The sequence below is a fragment of the Pectinophora gossypiella genome, chromosome 3 (assembly GCF_024362695.1).
Source record: "Pectinophora gossypiella chromosome 3, ilPecGoss1.1, whole genome shotgun sequence".
Taxonomy (NCBI): domain Eukaryota; kingdom Metazoa; phylum Arthropoda; class Insecta; order Lepidoptera; family Gelechiidae; genus Pectinophora; species Pectinophora gossypiella.
In genome coordinates, this window is record NC_065406.1 from 17,066,042 (window position 1) to 17,089,170 (window position 23,129).

At 36.2% G+C, this 23,129-nt stretch overlaps 1 protein-coding gene across 7 annotated transcripts in view; it reads left to right on the forward strand.

The window, feature by feature from the left end:
* LOC126382075 (neuroligin-4, Y-linked) overlaps positions 1 to 23,129 on the forward strand; it is a 240,916-nt gene that overhangs the window by 74,671 nt on the left and 143,116 nt on the right. For 3 of the 7 annotated variants that reach the window (XM_050031791.1, XM_050031798.1, XM_050031795.1), the window contains 3 exons: positions 14,044 to 14,098; positions 20,388 to 20,549; positions 21,080 to 21,474. The gene's annotated coding sequence lies outside the window, so the exon portion shown is untranslated. The remainder of the gene's footprint in view (positions 1 to 14,043; positions 14,099 to 20,387; positions 20,550 to 21,079; positions 21,475 to 23,129) is intronic. The other 4 variants (XM_050031797.1, XM_050031792.1, XM_050031793.1 and 1 more) reach the window with 3 other exon arrangements.

Here is a 23,129-nt window from a genome sequence, read left to right on the forward strand (position 1 = left end):
AATGATTGGGCTTCTTTGGAAAGGTTGGAAGGCGCGAAACTCGTACGTCGCTGCTGAGAAAAATGGCGCTACGGACGTGAGTTGGCTAAAAGTCGTTTACATAATGCATTTTTTTTATTTGTGTTTCTGATTCTGATAACCTTCCCCTTTAGAATTGATATATATTATGATATATAATTATGTATATAGGCTTAGTTAAATAGTTTTTCGACAACAAATCCTGAGGTGATTTTGCAGTCCACTACTGTACACTCAGGACAAACATGGCCGTAAAAAAACCCTAGGACAGAGTTTGATAGAACTTTGCCAGAATCATAGGACAAGTATAAGCTATCATTACATGCAAGTCTCACCAGTGGAGGTTCTTGGACCAAGTTCCAAGTTGCTGATAAGCTTATAATATGCAATACCGTAATGACTTGCTAATGATGACGATTTCTTGCAATAGGCAATAGCTTAGCCGGTCTCTATCGGAGAGGTGTTTATTTATTTTTCTTGTTATTATCACTCAGATCAAATTCCGGAAGCAATATAAAAAAAATCGGTAAGATACTTTTGGAATGGGTAAAAGGCATGAAACTTGAACTTAGCTACCGAGAAACAATGGCGCTGCAGATATAAATTGACTATAATTCGCTTACAAAAAGATTTTTTGTTTTTTTTTATGTTTCGGATTCTGGAAAAGATCCTCTTTAAAATGATATACAATATGATACATAATTATTTATGTAGACTTAGTTATCCAGCAACAAATCTTGAGCCGATTTTAGCTCCCACTGTATTTTATCACATTTTTAGCCAGGACAAACATGGCCGTAAAAAAAGAACCCCGGGACAGAATCTGATAGAACTTTGCCAGATTCATAGAGAAAGCATAAGCTTTCATTACATATAAGTCTCATCAGTGGAGGTTCTTGGACCAGATTCGCCCATTCTCCTTTAAAATACATTTATAAAATAAAATATAAAGGGTTATTTACAATGACTTTGTTTTTCGTTGATTCGTTGTTGTTTTGTCGTTGTTTTTGTTGTGATAGTTTACACTAGATCAAGATTTATCCTATAGGACAGAAAAATATCTATATTATACTCATATGAAAAAAAATGTGAATGTCTATTTAATTATATTACGTAACATTTATAGTAATAGAGTAATAGTTAGTCGCGTGTATTGTCCCATAAGGGTTGACATAGTAGCAATGTATTCTATGCAAAGTTGTGCAAAGAACTCATCCACATTTTTATAAATACAAAGCTTTATAAATATTTACACAGAAGTCCAATCTAGAAAATACGATTTGGTCATCAGACCAGTTAAAGGAAAAAAGCAGAATCCCGACTGGTGCATACCAAACAAGATGAATGTGTAAACAAGTCTGGCGTCAGAAAAATATATTTTCAACTAAGATGCTTAACCTCAGGGAATGGTGTAACTGCAAGCGAGTGAGACATAGTGGGGATAGAAACAGAGTTACTCCAACACACACACACACACGCACACGCACACGCACACGCACACGCACACGCACACGCACACACACGAACTTGCACACATGCACTCAAATTAATTCGAAAATATCTGACTCGGATGGGACTTCAACAGTTTTGAGTGACAAACTCCGAGTTGGACTTTTTCAATTTAATTTTCTCTGAGTTTTTCTAAGCACGGAGGAGTGGTGTAAAATAAAAAAAAATCACAATTACATAACATGACTTGGAGAAAACACGAAACATAATAGACAAGGAGTGGGTATATTCCCGTTACACGTTTCGAAGATACATATTGCTATGTTCTGTTAACAGACTGAAAATAGTGAACAGATTTTAGGTCGGAAACCACTTGTTTTCAATGTTTCTGGGTAGGTAACTAAAAAATTTAAATCTACAAAAACATTTTAGGCTGACTTGCAAATCCTTTCATTACATTGGCGCGTCCAATTCCATAGAATGTGTTTATGTATCAAACGACACGAAAATCAACATGAAACTGTAAAGCGCAAAGTGTGTGCCTATTTCTCTTTTACCTGCGATATTGCTGTGAAAACGCGTGACCTATGCGTAGTGTCACGGATTCTAGCCCCAGGGTTCAAATCCACTGAATTTGACTTCACCCTCAGGGTTACTATTGAGCCGCCAAAGGCCCCTGACATGGCCAATGTAACGAATACCCACTTATATCAGTAAGTAGTAACCGGGACCAACGGCTTAACGTGCGTTCCGAAGCACGGATCATCTTACTCTCAGACAATCAGGTGATCAGCTTGTAATATCCTAACCAAACTAGGGATCACAAAGTGTCACAAAACCCGGGGCCTCCGGATCGTGAGCGCAACGCTTAACGACTGGACCACGGAAGCCGTTCGACTTAAAAAGTTTGGATTAATTCTTGGATCATAGATTATTGATATCTCTTGGTTTCCAAGATTTGTACCCGGTTAATGGCAATAGGCTCAACCCCTGTTAAATGCGACTCAAACCTAGGTGACGAGGAATGGGTTTACATACCAAACATTCTGTGTCCATCCTTTCGACGCGGATGCAGGCGTGTATGTTATTTCTTTTATTGTTATCGCCGACAGTGAGGAGGCTATGAACAGCATAGAAAAGCCGTAATGAAGCTGTCAGGGGCATTTTACAACAATTCCTCGGAATACAGTTTATTGCCTGGCTACGTCCATCGCTATCAGCCATGGAAAAATGGCTCTATTCCTACAATGCCGTTATTGGATTTTCCTACCCTTCGCTTCTTTGCGAGAATCAGAATAGAACCGTATTATACAGTCATTTGCAGACACATTTACGACTTAGAGAGAGAGAGAGAGAGAGAGAGAGAAAATATTTATTGTTTAACTTGTGACACATTATAAATCGAAAATAACAAATAACTCTAGGTTATAGTGACTAAGATTGAGAAGGGAATGTTGAGTTGTAGAGCGAAATGAAGGATAATACGATTACGAAAGCAGTATATAAAGCGAAGGTAAGTGGTAGGGTTGGCAGAAGAAGACTTAGAAGAACGTACATTGACCAAATTGGAGATATACTTAGAAAAGGTTCAGTACGATCTACTCTGAACCGGCGTGCGTGTATGAAACGATTGATGAATTTGGAGGAAGCATAAGAAGTGTGTCAGGTTGGAAACAGGCGTCAGTTTATGTATTTATGTATGTTAATACATAAACTACCTATATACGTCCCACTGCTGGGCACAGGCCTCCCCTCAATCAACCGGAGGGGGTATGGAGCATACTCCACCACGCTGCTTCAATGCGGGTTGGTGGAGTTGTTTTTACGGCTAATAGCCGGGACCAACGGCTTAACGTGCCCTCCGAAGCACGGAATCATCTTACTTTTTCGGACAATCAGATGATTCAAGCCTGAAAAGTCCTTACCAAACAAAGGACAGTCTCACAAAGTGATTTCGATAATGTCCCCATCGGGAATCGAACCCGGACCTCCAGATCGTGAGCCTAACGCTCTAACCACTAGACCACGGAGGTATGTTAATATAGAAACAGAATTACAAAATAAGTAGATTTACATACATACATACATACATAAACTCACGCCCTTAATCCCTAATGGGGTGGGCAGAGCCACAAGTAATCAAAGACAACTTGCAGCCACTGTTGATACGAAGTCCAAAGATGGATATGATGAACCTTGAGATTTACTCGGCACATAATGTGGTACAACAGTAAAAAGGTCATGACATCAGCATTGTGTCCATTTCCGGAGAAAGAGATGCTGTTTTTCAGTCGCTCCTTAATTTTCCTTACCCAACTTATATTACGTCATACGAGAATGTTAGAGATACCTTACCGAATACTGAGGGGAATGATTCAACTCATGATAACGAGTTAATATCAAGTATAATTTTCCGTAGAAAAGGTATGGAACCGAAAATAATAAAAATATAATTTTCCTCCAGGAAATGCCACTCGATATCATCTCAGAATCATGGTATGAATACTCCTTCTTAGTTTTCGGTACGGTGTCACTGATTCACTGTATATAGGTGCCCTTAGCGGTGGAGATTAGGCCCATGGGGCCTTCAGGTGAAACTGGCCCCGATTCCTGCAGATACCTCCTAATTTTATTATAAGTTATACCCGTCATTTTCTTATTTGCCGAAAAGGAAAGGGACGGATGATTGACAACTGTTAAGTTCAAAATGTAAGAATGAGCCGGGCGAATAAAATAGGTATCTCGCTCATATGCAATATGTGTGACGTGTGCTGTCAACTTAATTCCGTATAATGCCAATATAACACTGATGTCAAGGTTATTATTAAGCCGCCAAAGGCCCCTGACATGACTCATGTAACAACCACATACTCACATCAGTAAGTATGTAACCGCAACCAACGACTTAACTTGCCTTCTGAAGTACGGAGTATATGTACTTATAGCATTAAATAAATACAAAATCATTTATTTAAGAGCCACGCTCTTGTCGGTGTAGCATTCTCCATTCTTGTCTATCAAAGGCCACTTCTCTCACTTTCTTATAAGAAGCGACGTTCGCTTTCTCTTTGATCTTAATAAATACAGACTTTACAAGAAATTTACCCACGACAACCACAAACCAATCTACGTAGTCATACATACGTTTGCCTTATAAAAACTGTGGGATGATACATCACCCGATGTTCTATAATAAGACTGGCCTTTGTGGGGAAAGAAATTTGGAAAAGAAAAAGTCACGATGACCGGCGAACTGACCGCGAATACGCGGCATAAAAATGTGGGTAGGTGATTATATAGGTAGAAAAAGATATATCGCTATGTTTACATTCAGAATCGATCCATTGCTGACAACCTAGTCGAATTAGATACTCTTTTCGAATCGTTTTATTTATATGGTGTATGGTGTGCGTTACCCCAACAAGAAAGTATCTCCTAGAGTTATATGAGTAGAACGTATAGTTGGTGCCTTATCTGCTGTAAATGTGCCCCCACATAAAAAATGTGTGCCCCCTGTCGTTTCGAAAAAAAATCGAAAAAACGATTCTTGCTGGGGTAACGTTTTTCTAGCAGGAAAATTCTAAACGAATGATCGGAGAGAGAAAAACTGTGCATGGCCAGATAGCTTATATGTGTGCCAAAATGTGCCCCCAAAAATAAAATCTGTGCCCCTTCAGATTTTCGAGATATTGCATTTCCTGCTGGAGTAACGTTTTGATGAATAGTATATCTCTAAAACCATTGCATGTGCCCCTGTAGAATAAACATACGCGAGTAGCTCTTAATGTGTGCCCCTTTGTGCCCCAATTAGATTTTAGAAAATATTTATAGTTTTCAAGTTATCGCGGTTTTATGAAAACCCGAAAAAACATCGCAGCGCCTAAATGAGACAAGGCATAACTTCGCTGAAAACTGTATTCGGTCTTTCTTGACGCTAATAATAACCATACAAAGTTTCAAAAATGTTCATGCATGCGTTTTTGAATAATCTTGCTAAAAGTAAAAACGATGGTGTCATAACTTTGACGGCAAAATACAAGGAACTGGCACAATCCCAGATGTGTAGGTGTAAACCAAAATCTTGTGCCTTTAGACAAAAATATATGGTGAAAATATTGAGCTTCAAATGTTACGCATTAAGTAAATATAAACAAAAAACCAAAATATGTAAACAACGGCTGGTTATCCGACCAAAACTGAATGACTACTAAAAAGCGACGGATTCATACATATCGATGACCTTCTTTACTTTACTCACTAACCGGTTCACACGTGTTGTGCCTGAGTACACTGAAGTAGAAAAGTAATAACTAATAAAATAAAGTTGTTATTGGATTATATTTTAATAGCTGTTTCTATGACCTTACACATGATTAAGTACATTTATAAGAGCCATTTTCAAATAAAATGTACATGTGACTAACATGCTCAAAATCATGACCAAACTGTTTTGTGACATACCTGTATTTTTATACTAATGTAAGTCACATTTATTGTAAAGCAGAGTTAAAACTATGTTTCATTTATATAGTCACAAGGTGCATTTAATATATTTTTTAATTAGCCCTCAAAACTTTTGAACGCGACTGTAAGGACAACAGCTTAGGTATAATACGTCCAATAAAGAAGGTCCTCGTTAAGTATGAATCCGTCGCTTTTTAGTAGTCATTCAGATTTGGTCGGATAACCAGCCGTTGTTTACATATTTTGGTTTTTTGTTTATATTTACTTAATGCGTAACATTTGAAGCTCAATATTTTCACCATATATTTTTGACTAAAGGCACAAGATTTTGGTTTACACCTACACATCTGGGATTGTGCCAGTTCCTTGTATTTTGCCGTCAAAGTTATGACACCATCGTTTTTACTTTTAGCAAGATTATTCAAAAACGCATGCATGAACATTTTTGAAACTTTGTATGGTTATTATTAGCGTCAAGAAAGACCGAATACAGTTTTCAGCGAAGTTATGCCTTGTCTCATTTAGGCGCTGCGATGTTTTTTCGGGTTTTCATAAAACCGCGATAACTTGAAAACTATAAATATTTTCTAAAATCTAATTGGGGCACAAAGGGGCACACATTAAGAGCTACTCGCGTATGTTTATTCTACAGGGGCACATGCAATGGTTTTAGAGATATACTATTCATCAAAACGTTACTCCAGCAGGAAATGCAATATCTCGAAAATCTGAAGGGGCACAGATTTTATTTTTGGGGGCACATTTTGGCACACATATAAGCTATCTGGCCATGCACAGTTTTTCTCTCTCCGATCATTCGTTTAGAATTTTCCTGCTAGAAAAACGTTACCCCAGCAAGAATCGTTTTTTCGATTTTTTTTCGAAACGACAGGGGGCACACATTTTTTATGTGGGGGCACATTTACAGCAGATAAGGCACCAACTATACGTTCTACTCATATAACTCTAGGAGATACTTTCTTGTTGGGGTAACGCACACTGGTGTATGTGTGAGAATAGAAAATAGTGACGTCATCAAGGAACAGGGCCGAATGTTGCCCCATCATTATGTTACTATTATTTGAAATTAGTAAATAAGTCAAAATAAAAATGAGATTGATTTTTGATCCTCAAAGCTAGCTTCTATTTCTATTAACATTTTATAATTTATCTTTGACAAAGTTATCTATCTACTCTATTAAGTCAAGACATAAGTTTTTAGTAAGACTTTTTTTTAAATCTACGGCATAATGGGGACAATAAATTGCATGGAACATATTTTTTTGACGTGTTTCGTAAGTAGGTACCAAAAACAATCAATCTTAAAATCCCCTACAAATATGCAATTCACCGCATACAATCTCCACAAATATAAGGTTCGTGTCCAAAATTACTGGCTTCAATAATAAATTGAGGTTTTGTTACAACACGCGATGATAAGTGACTTCTGAAACTGAAATTGCCTTTTTGTTTGTTCCTTCTAGAAAACTCTAGAATGATGCACGTAAATTGCTTTTTATAACGGCCAGACAGTAGCATGATCGCAGCCAATAAAAATATCCACAGGGCAATGGTAACATTTGTTTGGAAGCGAGATATATTTGGCGATAGGGGAATGTTGGATAGACGGAAATAGACGATTTGGTACGTGGAATTGGTTGTAGCAAGGTTATAAGCAAGGTGAGATACAGTTAAGCTTGTTTGACAGAGAAGGCTACAAGCTACTAGAAAATAATATTAGAGCTAACCACCCAATTGATTCGGAAGATGTTTCAACGCAAGAAGAGACGTGAATTCGTCTCACACACCATAATTGAACGTCAAAAACACCATAATTGACGATATCCCCAGGAATACCAACATCATACGATCCAACCACATGGATAAATTCATGGTTAACGTATCCGTTGATAGCAAAAACACACAAATGGAACTGGACACAGGAGCAACGCTGTCATCAATGTAATTTCAAGACTTCAAGACATTGCAGTCGGTGCGGAAGATCTACAAAACTGACGTCACCATGCGGACATACACGGGAGAAATCATAATGCCCGTTGGTGTTGCTTACATAATCTCCATTAACAAAAACCAAGCTTTAGACGGAAAACTATAATACAAATATAATCAAGCAAGATGTTGATTCTATTTTTGGGCGAGCATAGATTTGCTCAATAACACTGAACCTAGCGGAAATCAACACCGTCAAAATGAATATTTTTTTTTACGTGTCTTATTGCAGATTTGCCGCAAACGGCATCAACTACTTGGCTGGACTAATGGGGAGCGCTGAAGGCTCTCACCCGGTACAACGTTTAAGACAACAGGCCTGAGGGTGCCCAGTTGGGCGCGAACCTCGGCTCGGGGCGTCGTCTGAGAGGAAGAATATTTGAAAGGATTAATCGACCCTAGCGGGTCGATAGCGACAAGCGCTGAATGAGGGAAACCTCGACCACGCCGGCGGGGTCGGTATCGGGGTTCTGAAGAGTTCTGCCGCCTCTATGGCTAGAATCCAAAGTGAATACACATCCTCAACTCGAACAGTTTTAGAAGAGTATGCATGTGTGTTTGACAGCACTTTGGAATGTATATAAAATATTATAATCTTGGGGTAGTCAGAGGTACATCTCTCACAATATGAACTATGTATCCCACGATTCGCCGAGCTTTCTATTAGACCAACGTGATCGGTGGTGAGCCGTATCGCCGTCTATAAAAGTCGAACTAACTATGTCAGTGAAAACTGCACTTAAGATAAATTAATAAGTCAAAGGGTAAGTGTGGGAGAATTTTTTTTTTACCTTTTTTAAATTACGTTAAACGAAACGCTGATATTTTCGACACTGCACCCATAGAAAAAGAATCCAGCCAGTTCCAGCTAGTGACTTATTTCATATATCTCGCTGTATAATATATATAAAATAAAAGAAATTATAGTATTTGAAAGTGACACAAAATCTCGTTAAATGGTGTTGTATTAAGAAAAGTTCTCCTTTCGAAAATCGACCTGAGTTGTTGGCCGCGCCTCACAATTACAATTCTCTCAAGGACCAAAGTGAGTGATTGGGATAGAATATCCGAAACTGAATGTGATTTTTACTAAATTGTCACCATTATGTTTTGTTATACCCATCCTTATCGTCAATAAACTGTGAACTCAGTATATCTTTCTAGAAGGATGAAATACTAGGGCGATGGCATTTATCTCCTTAGAGTTATTACGTTTTTCACAACGTTGGCTTACCAAAACCTTAGGATTTGCCAAGTTCAGTTTTTTACATAAGCGACTGCCTGTCTGACTTTCCAAACCACTTACCTTTTATATTATTTTTATTTCGGCAATTGAGTAGTTTCCTGGGTCAAAGATAAATTATGAAATTCCGATTACTAAATAAAGACAGATCCAAAGGTGACTAAATCCGTTTTCTTTTTTGTAATTAACTTATTTTTACATGTATTAATATGTGCGATATTTTGTCACGTTTTTCATAACGTCACAGGTTGCTATTTCATACAAATTTCATAGTATCTTCGTGTTTTGACGTTTAATAAAAAGTTAACTGATTTGGCTAGTTGGATATTGCATTGCATAGAATAAGGAATGATAAAATTTTAGACCGATAACTCTCCATCCCGTATCAATTTGTATCAAACGCTGATCTCAGTCTCTTTGGATGTTTTTTAGTATAAATAATATTGCAATGTGTGTAATGTGTGTATTTAATGTGTTTGTATAAATACATATATTTCCCTAAAAGTAGCATGGATAATGCTTCACCGACAAGAGCGTGGCTCTTAAATTAGTGATGATAATGAAAGCTTGATTTTATATCCGGCTAAGTAGTTCATGCTACCCGATTTGAACTTTCAATAAGACACGATAAAATAAAAACCTATTTTTTATGACTTCATTAATCTTTTAGCGAACTTATTTACGAGTTATCCAAAACATATATCATGGTACATCACTAGCACCCCAGCTCTTAAGAGACGGGCATTTGAAAGCTCAGCCGGCAACCCTCGAGGGGGACTTAAACAATTAATCGTCTTCCAGGCAACCTTCTGAGATGTGGAAAAGTATTTCCGGTTCGCAATTAACTTCCGCCTTAGCGTTATAAATTGACTAACATCAGTTATTGGATCGGCCGTCTCATTTTGAGTTATTCCATTTGCAAAGTTTCATAATTTGCTCTGATGGGATTTCGGGAGTTAGTTTCCAAGTTCGATCGTACAATTCTCCTTTAAGGTGCTTCCACACAGCAGTTATAATCATTATATATACATACATATACTCATGCTAGTAATTTCTGACGGGATGGCCAGAGCCACAAGTAATCAGAAGACAACTTGCAGCCACTTCTGATACGAAGTCCTACGATGGACAATATCTATCATCATTTAAGATGATCCGTGTACTGATAGATGAACCTGGCGTATCACTAATGGGATCTGATGGTGAAAGGCTGATCAGTTACGGTAGTGGTGCATTTATAATAAAATGACACAATTCTTCTGTCGGTTTTTACGACATGGCCAGGCCCAGAAATATGAGCAATTGAACACGTATTATGATGAACATTCACTGTGGTTCTGTTTGTCAGGCTTGCTTCTCAGATACTGTACCGTGACAATGGCCCCAATTCCTGCAGACACCTCCTAATTTTACTTTAAGTTATACCTGTCATGTTCTTATTCGCCGAAAAGGAAAGAGACGGATGATTGACAGTCGTAAATTTTAGGAATAATGAGTAAATATATGAATAACACAGTCGAGTCAAAAAGGTATGTCGCTGGTATGCAAACCGTTTGACGTGTCCTGTCAACTTAATTCTGTAGGGTTATTGGCCGATGTAAAATGTTTAGACGGTTGTTTTAGATTTCTGCTTAAAATTGACGTATGTTTTTTAAATTTATGCCTGTCGATTACCCGTCCCTTTCCTTTTCGGGGAATAAGAAAATGACAGGTTAGACTTGAAATAAAATTAGATGGCGTGTGCAGGAATTAGCACCAATAAGTAACTTATTTCTATTTATTTATTTTTCACTAACATAGTTGGCTTGACCATTATAGATGGCGATATGGCTTACCCCCTTGGCTTATGGATATCTCCATTTAAACGCGGTAAGAACCCGTTATTATGTGTTTTAATTATGATATGGCTTACCACCTATCGCGTTGATCTATGAGAAAGCTCAGTCATTTTGCGATTCTGTACCGTCGGTGAAAAGTAATACAAGTCCAAAATTCAAGTTTTGAGAAAATCGAGTTTAAAGTTAAAAATCTTCTAGCTCGCGACTTATAAGGAATAATGGAACAGAAGTTAGATGTGTTGATAGGTGATGATGGAAGGTTTCTTTTCTAATATTTAGTTATATTTAGAACCTAAACAGAAATGGTAGAGGATCAAAATTAATTAAGTACATGTATCAGTTGACACCAACTTTTATACTGTGTAAATTGATACAAGTCTAGTTATACCTTTTTACACACATAACTATACAAAAGTCATCGTTGATATATCATATTTCAATTAATAATTTTACAGTCTTATTCTACAAAAAACAAAATGTTTTGGAAGAAAGTCTATTTTATAAAGTTGTAGAAAGGCAAAATTCTATTTATTTTCTTTAAAAAGTAAAGAAACGTAACTTATATCAATTGACACAAACGATAAATTATAACGAATTTGTATCAAGTGGTTTAACATGACTTATTTTTTCGGTTTTATTGTGTAAAATGATACATGTTTTTACGAATTTTTAGTAATAAATACATATAAAGATGGTACACGTATATTTGATGTACCATTGACTAGCATACCTATGCATGTAAATACACAGAGCTTATATTTTGTTATTATATATTAAAATTACAGTCATAATATTATAAGACATTTTCCTCCTTAAAGAGAAGGTTATAAAACCTTTAGGTGCAAACCTAACCGTGTAATAAATGATTCGGGATAAGAGAATGTGCTCGCAAATGAATTAAACAATTAATTCCCTGCAAGAGACGTTGAGACCCTCTAAAGGATGATTAGATGTTTCAAGGTGTGAGAGAATTCTGTACAAAATAGGTATAGAGGAAAGTTCGTTGTCCTCTATAATTGGAATTTGGAGTACCTACTATCTTCAACACTAAAGACTTTATTTTATTTACAATAGGTTTGCTTTTGGCGACAATGTCATCTAAGTAAGCGACTATGCCGCCGCAGGTCGGCCACACTTATCCACCACAAGCCTATTTACTCTAGCTAAGAAAACTACACATTTGCTATTTCATAAGTTAAACTTAGGATATTCAGTGTTATGTGACTAATAATAATCCCATATCGTCGGACTGCGTAGCTGCTTCTACGCTTGTGCTACGCCAATCGTAGTAAACCTGCTACATCAATACAATGTGACTTAGGCGTAATCTCTCTGTTATAAATCTGCGAAAGCTTGATTTAAAAACTTCAATCCCGGGTTACGGATTTAAGTATTGTTGTTTAATATTGATGGAGGTTTGCATAATTCTTCAACAATCCATTATGGAATAACGTTGTAAAATTTGCTTCATACTTGTTTTTTTTTTACATTAAAATGTATACAAAAAAAAACATAAAAATGTAATGCCTAAACTACGTAAGTGAATCTTACCTATACGTTAGACATTAAAAAAAATACGTAAGGACTGAATCTAGAAGCATTTTAACTGTCAAAGTTACATTTCCATCAAGACAATGTCCTCCAATCTTCTTCTTCTATCGTGTGGGTTGTGAGGTGAATTACCAACCTCTTCAACCCTGGTACCAGGGTCATTATTGAGCCGCAAAAGGCCCCTGACATGGCTCATATAAGGACTACTTACATCAGTAAGTAGTAACCGGAACCAACTGCTTAACGTGCCTTCCGAAGCACGGATTATCTTACATTTTCAGGTGAGGACAATCAGGTGATCAGCCTGTAATGTCCTAACCAAACTAGGGACGAAAAAGTGATTTTTGTGATATGACCCCATCGGGGTTCAAACCTGGGGCCTCCGTCGTGAGTCCAACGCTCAACCACTGGACCACGGAGGCCGTTATGACATCCAATAATTTTATGTCTCTAAAAATTTCAAAATACTTCCATCCACTATTCAAAATGTGAAAGCTTTGAACTCCATACTTCATACGAGTAGGTTTGAGTAGAAACAATTTTATCAAATATAAATAAAAAAGGTCAACACAAAGATCGCGCTTGTCCCATTCCCATAGGATTCCGAGCATTACGGTTAGAAACTTTATTATATAGTGCTGAAACTTGTACGTACAAATGAATGGAGGTATTTTTGTAGAATTTCTCGTTTCTTAAACTAAGAGGATTTTTATGACTCGATTGTAGACTTATTTCGGTTGATTGGCTCATGTTGAGGGGCCTCCACGATTTTGAGAGGGGGATCCCTTTTATCTTTTATAGCCAAATTTTTGTTGTCCCAATTTTATTTGACATAAAGATTTTGACTTTCATTTCATGCATTAAGTGGGACATATAGTACGTGGACCGTTTATATTAATCATACTCGGAGTGTAACGAAAAAAATACTTTCAGCTGGTCAAAATGTGGCTTAAAAAAACCAACAAAATTTAAGTTTCAATGACACCTAGCTAATGGTGTTAATAATATAAATACATTTATGCTCGAAAACTTCGTTATAAAATATTCTTTAATCTTTGTACCTACCGAACCGGGCAACTACGCAAGCGCAAAAAAAAAACTAAAATTAAAAATAGAACGTCGTCGTTCTGTTTGCGCCAAACGTGTTGGTCCAGTGAAGCATAAGCCGAGAGCAATGTGGAAACATTTCGAATCAACTGTTTTCGCGCTTTTGCTATTTGTAATGCTTAAATGTAAAAGCAAATGTTTGTTGTAATGTAATACCGCATGGGTATTGTTAAGTCAAAAATTTACCTTACTTACCTCACCTACTCTGGCGATAGCGTTATTATTGAGCGATGGAAAATGAATTATATCCCCTTCAGTATTAGGCAGGGTGTCACTATCATTATCATCATCTCCTTAGAATTATCCCGTTTTTCACAGGGTCCGCTTACCTAACTTAGATTTAACAGTTCCGGTTTTTTACAGAAGTGACTGCCTGTCGGACCTTCCAACCCGCGAAGCGAAAACCAGCCCAATACAGGTAAGGTCACATACCTCCGAAAATGCATTTCTCGGGAGGTGTGGGTTTCCTCACAACACACACGCACGCACAGGCACGCTGTCACTAACGCCCTGAATATAGCAACATTGTTTTTTGCAAATAGTAAATGTCAGTAAGTCACAACCATGATGTATAATTTGCTACAGTAGTTTTAGGCGGATGAGTCGTTCGTTATATTAACGTGTAACTATGTTACCTACTGAATAGAGACATTTTTGAATTTGAATTTAAATATGTTATTTAAGACACAAAGAACCTATGCATAATAGTGCGATTCAAAGTGTAACTATGTTACCTACTGAATAGAGACATTTTTGAATTTGAATTTAAATATGTTATTTATGACACAAAGAACCTATGCATAATAGTATTAGATCTGTCGGATAAATGTCCGACGAAACAAAACTTATTTATTTGAAACTAGTATAAAATCTCATTGCACCTTTACTATTCCTTTGATGACAAAATATCAAAGAAGTTTGCAATATCTGGAAGCGTATGACATCCTGTGAATTTAACTGCTACAGAAGGAGTGTGATTGATTGCTAGCGAATAGCAAGATGCTAGAAGTATACATTATAAGCTAGTTCTGGTTTTGATCCAGCGATTCCTTCTTGTGTTCTTCCAGCTGCCTCCCTCCTATTTCTCAAACATCACCAGAGAAGTACTTGTGCCGTGTGATTCGCTTATATCAACCCCAATCCCATATTCGTTTGCTTTGTTTAACTTCAATTTGGTCAGCCAAGCGTAACGTTTAAGCGATTGCGTTAACTCTTAAGCGATTGCGTTAACTCTTAAGCAATTGCGTTAACTCTCAAGCGATTGCATCTGGGTAAGGCTCTTGGCTCCGTTTTACCCATAAACACCAATAGAGTATACATGACATCTAACGTCGCTGTCACTGTGGCTGTAACTCAATAAAATTTATACAATTCCTTCTCGCGGTCGCGGAAAACCATAAAAGACTCTGACCTAATTTCAGAACGGTATCTTTTAAATTTCGTCTGTTTGTTGATTCAAAAGATAATTCCCACAGCTGCGCGAAATGTTTTGATGTTTCCCACTTCTTTTAAGAAGAAATAGTAAACAATATTGCTATTTCAAGTTGTGTTTTTTGTGCTCGCTTGTGAAGGAAATTGTACCTACTATTATTTTTACATTTTTGTTCCTTTCTCTTTTACTAGACATATTGTGATGAATATTCACAATCGGGTGATCAACCTGTGATGTGCTATCTAACCAAACTAATGATTACAAAGTAATATTTGTAATATCCTCACCGGGATTCGGACCCGGGATCTCCGGATAATGAGACCAATGCTCAATTAATGAACTACAGAAGCCGTGAGCAGAGAAGAGATATTATTTAATTCTGTACCAGTCAAGTTGCAAACGATTATGACAATCAACAGCATTGGTGATAAAAATGGTACTACCTCTAACTACCTGTATTTTTATCACTGTCACTGTCGATGGTTTTTTTCCGGCTAAGTAGTTAATGCCATCTGCGGTAAATCTACAATAATTTATATCTTTCAATTGTCATAAAAATTATATTGACGTAAGGTTACATGTAAATCCCATACATTTTTATCACGGCCACTGTCTTTTTTTGATTGTCATTATCGTTTGCAACTTGACTAAGGCTCCAGATAAAGTCCAAAGTGATGGTAACACTGCAACTAAATTGCCGCATCTGCTGGCGAAATAAGTTTCCAAAAGCAAAAGTAGGAAAGCTCCAATTATAACAAAGAACTTTATCGCTATCGTGTTCATTAGTGGAGAACATCCTAGTTTTAGTCTCAATTCTTAGCCGAAGATAAAGTTTACGAATTAATTGGGGTACTTTCTACTATCTTTATACATGAAGAGTAGTTGAGTGTAAGATCAAAGAAAAGGTGTTAATACTAAGTAAAGAACGGAAGGAAAACATCTAGAGGAAACCCATGTGGTTAGGGTGTGCATTTCTCGGGAACACTCCAGAACCTAACCTAACCTTTATTGGTTAGATTTTTCCTTCGTGAGTTGGAAAGTTGGACATGCAGTTGCGTCTGTAAAAAATCGGACCGGATCGGTTAACACTGCCCTATTTTTCCCTAAAAAAGTAGCATGGAGAATACTACATTAACAAGGGCGTAGTTCTTAAATTAGTGATATATTTTTTTTAATTAATAAAGTCCTTGAGCATAGTGCTTACGATCAGGATACCTTTCTTTTTGTGGCGTGACTTATTGTAGATTTGCCGTAGATGGCATTAACTACTTGGCTGGACAAATGGGGAGCGCTGAAGGCTTTCACCCGGTACAACGTTTAAAACAACAGGCCTGAGGGTGCCCAGTTGGGCGCGAACCTCGGCTCAGGACGTCGTCTGAGAGGAAAAATATTTGAAAGAATTAATCGACCCTAGTGGGCCCCTAAGTAGCGCTTATTGGTATCGACCCACTCTCTCTCTCCATTTAAGAGCTGCGCTCTTGTCGGTGGAGTAATCGCCATTCCTCTCTTCTTCCCGCCAAATCCTTTACCTCCTGATACGACACGACCTGCACCTTCACTTTTATTTGTTTCATAAATGTTCTCCTAGTTCTACCCCTTCCTCTCTTCCCTTCAATTTTTCCTTCTATGATGTTTGTCATAAATAAATCAATAAGTACATCAGATTCGATTAGATAAATTAAAATTAAATTATATATAAAATCAAATAAAATTAATATTATCAATAAAAATGAAATTACACGAAATAAAATAAAATACATTGGTGCACATTCGGGTGCACACAAACCCAACCCAATTTCAGATCGACAGCTCCCAAATGAGTGCCGTCCTGCGCTTACAATAAGTGCAAGAAAGGGATAGAGCTAATTTTGGTCCTGTCAAACCAAGTCAAAATTAGTTCGGTGGTTGCTCGAACTGTCACCAATGATAACATTTTCATTGCAAGAAAGGTGATGAGCTGGCATGCAGTCTTATCCATCTCTCCAGCATCGGCGAGTCCCACCTCTCAGACAATGCAATGAATCGTGTCGTATTCTTAATTATGAAGCTAATAAACATTCTTATGGAAAATAACAGTTCAAACACAATACATTCTTGTGTAACAATACTACTCACATGTTTATCCCTTTACTGAGAGAAAGATACCCGGAAAAAATTCGAAAGGGCTAGTATCACGCTTCGAATCTTAACTAACATAACATTTACTTCCATAACATTCTAGTTTCAACTCTATTATATTCGACATAATAGTCATGGAAACTGTAAAAAAATGTTGTACGCAGACAATAGAAATCCCATGACGTATGTGAGAAAAACTGAACGTTAGTGTCTTGTAAATAGAGTTCAAAATTGCACCGTTTCTGTGAGTATACGCGAGTGCCGTTTACTGAGTGCCGATGGTTGACGACAATTGCCGAAGATTTCCGAATACTGTACTTTATGCGAAAGTTTTTACTATTCTCAGTTTTTAGTGTAGGCAGAACGGCCTCTGTGATCTAGTAGATCGAGCGTAGATCTCTCGATCTAGTGGAGGTCCCAGGTTCAATTCCCGGTGGGGTCATAGCACAAAAATCGCTTTGTAATCCCAGTTTGGTTAGAACAGGGCCGATCAGCCGAAGTAAAATGATCTGTGCTTCTGAGGGCACGTTAAACAGTAGGTCCCGGGTACGATCATGAGTACTTATATGTATACACTTTGAAACCATGTCACATTTACGTTTTTGACAAATAAAACCGTAAGTCTCATTAAATGTGAAATATGATAGTGCGACAGGGTTCTAAAGTGGGTGCATGATATTGCTCATGACTGTACTATTACCTTAGTAGTGTAAGTTGTAGTGTCAATGTTTGTGCAAAAAAGTGTAATTGTACATATCTAAGGAACATTAATTATCTTCAGGTTTAACATTTTGCATATTTGTTTCATTAAAACTATTAAAAATTGCTTTTCTATTTTGGAGTTGATACCAAGTATATTTGCCTGTCGATTGGAATCTTTTAATATCTATTTAAAAGCTTAACTTAAGCAACTTTCGCAAAGGCCGGTCATAAGATGGGTGACCACAAAAAAAAGTTTTCATCTCGAACTCCTCCGTGCTTCGGAAGGCACGTTAAGCCGTTGGTCCCGCGGTTAGCGGTCGTTAATAACCATCAAGCCGCACTGGGCCCGCGTGATGGTTTAAGGCCCGATCTCTCTATCCATCCATAGGGAAGGCCCGTGCCCCAGCAGTGGGGACGTTAATGGGCTGATGATGATGATGACATATTCCTGTCGGAAAATTCGTGAAAATTTGAGTGTATTATTAAATTATTTCTGTTCCATACTTTTGCGACGAAAAATTCCACTTGACGAAAAAAATCAACTCAGAATCATGGCTTGAATCATCCCTCGAAGTTTTCGTTACGATATCACTACCACCCTGTATTTGTATTGGTAATAGAAATTATTTTAATAATTATTTGCTTATGTCAAACAAAATAAGCTGTGCTTTTATTTGATTACGAATAAATATTAGTATTTGTTTTTGTATCATCCTACGTACAATAAACTAACCGTTCGTTAATTAAATAAAATAATAAACGTTTATTTCTTTCTTCTTTTCTTTCTAAATAAATAACAATTTCCTAAAATATTTTCTAAGTTATTTTATTAATTTGTTATTTATTTTTATTGGTACATAATTATACTCTACACAAACCTAGTACGTACTTAAAATACACTTACATAAACGATTCATATATATGGTATATATAATATACATATATACATACATACATACATACATAAACTCACGCCAATTTCCCACCGTGGTAAGCAGAGACTATAGAATTCCATTTGCTTCGATCCTGATACACTTCTCTTGCTTCCTCCACATTCATCAATCAATCAATCAATTTTTGTGTAGTGATAAATGATATGAATATCAATATATAAGAGGCGTGCGTGTATGAAACGTTTGATGAATATAGAGGAAGCAAGACAAATATGTCAGGACCGAAGCTACAATAAGTTACCGAGGGATCTAAAGAATGTACGTCCTGATGATTTAATTAGTAAATTAAAAGTGCTACTCACACAAACATACTAATTCTTAATTTATATTAAGAAAGAAGAAGAAAGAAAGAAAGTATTTATTAACAACTTATTGTTATTATAATTTATTTGTATCCTATGGATACAAAAAAAGTTTAAATAATGAATGATGTACAACTTTCGAATTCATGTTAATGACAATGTATATAATAAATTCAAATAAACATAATGAATATAATATGAAATTCCATAGGCTCTACTCACCCTAGTGTATGTGCATTAAGTTATAGGAAATTAATTTCTAAAGACAATAAGAGTTATAATAATGAATTAATATTTCCATTACTGTTCCTTCGCGGGTTGAAAGGTCAGACAGGCAGTCGCTTCTGTGAAAAACCAGACTTGTCAAATCTTTAGGTTAGGTAAGCGGACCCTGTGAAAAACGGAATAATGCTAGGGAGATGATGATGAATATTTCTATAAATTTGACGCAATAACTGACTTAGTGGCGATTTATTGCGAGTTCTAAAGAACGTTTAGGGCTTTCATAGACGACATCTGATTCGAATTTTAATAGTCTAGGTGTCAATTTAGTCCAACAAAACCTCAAAAGGACACATTTCTTCGATACTTCTCTGTGATTCTTTCTTTTTGTGCAATTTAAAGGGTATAATTTAATTGATGTAGTGATTGTAAAGCTGTCTTATTTGTTTAGATTATCAACTTACCCATTGCAAGTCGTCTGCAGTTACGTTACCCTTACGAACATCCATAGGAGCCGTTAACGAGGGCTCGGCGTCACAGCTGAGAATATTCGTCACGATTCGGCACTACTCGTGACGGCACTCGGCACGTCTACGCACGCCGCTTTGCCTAGGTCACTGTTGGAAGTAGGCTAATAAAAGAAGTAGTTAAAATGATATTTTACTTATCTTTTTGAGTTTACTACAATACAATATAATAACTTTTACACAAAAGAAACAAAAACCTGAAAAAATACAAATAAACAAAAATACAGGCAAAATTTAGGTACCTGTAGAATTTAAATTTATTTTTACCTAATTTCCGTTTTTAATAAATACACATCTCAGTTCAAGGCTTCGGTATATTCCATTAAAAATAGTTTGATTAAAAAAAATATATTTAAAAAAAAGATATAAAGATTTATTTTTTTTAAGATATTATAAAAACTAAAGGTTACTATATTTTTATCGTCACTCTAATTAAACTATATTTATTCAGGTACATCGCAAGTCGTCTGTCGTAGCCCTTAGAAGCCGCGTCCGTAGGAGCCGTTAACGAGGGCTCGGCGTCACAGCTGAGGATATTCGTCACGATTCGGCACTACTCGTGACGACACTCGGCACGTCTACGCACGTCACTTCGGCTAGCTCCGTTGTGAAGGTAGGTCTATGAAAAACATTAAATTGTTTATTAATTACTATTAATTTGTTGTATTAATACTTTTTCGTATACTATAAACTAGGCAAACACATGTATTAAAACAGTTTTTACAATAATAATCAATAGGTATAAGTAAGTTCTGCTACTTTTTTGGATTTCTGGAACAACAAATACTTTACTAACAGGAAATTCAAAATTGAAAACAAAATAGAAATAGAAGTGTATATATAATAGGCGGCCTCATTGCTAATTAGCAATCTTAGTTGGTAATGAAAAATATTTCAACAAATCACGGTAAAATTAAGGTGAAACCATGATTAATCTGAAAGAATAAACGTGAAATAAAAGTTTTGAAATATTTATTCTTATGAGTACATTTTTACTTGTAATATCATCGCATAGCTGCTAAATTCAAATGTTTTTATACTTCTTGCTCAAAATAGTTTAAACGGATGCTCCGAAATTGATAGAATGATTCAACTTTAATATAAAGAAAAAGAGAGTCTTACAAAATTCAACATATATTTCAGAGGTCGAGCTAAAGTCACTCACGCTTTCATCTCTTTTCCGAGGCTGCGCGGCCAGGCATGCGCAGTACGGACTTTCATCAAACGCCGTCAGTGGAGCGGCGCAACCCGCCGTACGACCAACCGCGCCCGAACCGCGCCGAAACAATTTCTGAACGCATCAATAATTTCAAAAAATCACCGAACGCGAGCGAAAATATTTAAAAATAATATTTAAAATAATTCGAACATCGAACGCTTTTCTCGGCGAGTGGACTTTCAACTGTGTATACGATTCATTAAGTGTAAATTATTTAGTGTAAATGTGTATATAAAAGTGCAATGGAATATACAGTTTTAGTGTGTGTGTTACGACTTTTAGTATATGTGACAGTGGTTGTAATTGGAGTTCCTTGATGGTAAGTAAAAATGGTATTTATTTAGACTATAGATGTTACTGGACTAAATATTCTTCAAATTCTATAAGGTTTCATGTTGAAACTAACCTAAAATATACTCAATATACTATATAATACTGTATTAATAACCTTATTGAATTAGACAGAATATTAAAATATAAAAGACACTTAAATTACTTTCTAAAGGTACCTAATAGACGAAAACGTTTATAAGCGTTCAAAATCTGTGTATTTTGAGTTTGAAACTCATTTTATACGCTATACGCCTTCCTTTCATTACATATAGTTGTCACAAAGTAATAAAAAGTGGTACAATTATAAAATCGATTTATTGACTTGAGTAGGTATCTACTGTGGACAAAAATAGCTCCAAAACAATTTACTCCATAAATAAATGCTGACTATGAGAGTTCAAAATTATATGAGACCGTTTTCAACTTGGGTAGGGTAACTATAAAGAGGAAAATTTTGCTTTTAGTCACTAGAGTTATTTATTAAATTTAAATTATTTTTTTACATATAGTGGATCTCTGAGTTAGGTATAATACATACATACATAAAGACACGTCTATTTCCCACCGGTGTAAGCAGAGACTAATGGAATTCCATTTGTTTCGACCCCGACATACTTCTCTTGCTTCCGCCACATTCTTCAAAAGGTTTATTTTTGGAGTTATGTTTATAGGTGCATCTGATGTTAAGCATTGCTATAAACTATATTTTAGAGTTATGAAAATCCTTAATGAGAAGTAACGAGTGAAAAACTAATTAACATATTTTTCTAAAGTGATCCAAACATTATAAAGCAATAGAAAAAAAACTACACAAAATGTTCAATATTGTATTGCGTATACAATCTCCGTAATTCGTTATAATTGTATTCGGTTTTTGACCACCGAAGTGGTAAGAAACAGCTTATAATCAAAACCACGTGAGCGTTTTTTTGAAAATAAATCATAATCTGGTTTAATTTTTTCAAATCAACCCCGATTTCTTTCATAATTTCATTCCGAGTAAAAATTTAGACCACTAATTTTAACCTATACAGATTAAAGAGAAGGCGAACGTCATGTCTTATAAGGAAGTGAAGGAATTGGTCTTTGATAGACAAAAATGAAGAATGCTACACCGACAAGAGCGTGGCTCTTAAATTAGTGATGATGAATTTTAACTTAGATTGAAACTAACTTGTCTTAGAAATTTCTAATATGTTTTCCACTGTATACATAAACTCACGCGTATTTCCCACTGGGGTAAGCAGAGACTATTGAATTCCATTTCCTTCGATCCTGACACACATTTCTTTTCACAGTAAGACTACGACACAAATTGCATGGCATATTTCCAAACTATTTATTTTGAGGCCTATTATTCCGCCCATAAGTATGGCAAATGTATGCAAATCTATGCCAGTGTTTGGCGTTTTTCGTGCATTATTTTTAGCGAAATGTCACCGTACTAGGTTAATCGTCAATTTGCCTGCTAATGATTTTTTTTCATGGTTAATTATGATGTTGTTACTTGTTTTACGCATTTACTTTGTCGCAATATTACTATTCATAGTTTCCAAACTTATTAATACTGTCGAACCGAATATAAACATTAACATACCTCATGCCTATTTCCCACCAGGATAAACAGAGACTATATAATTC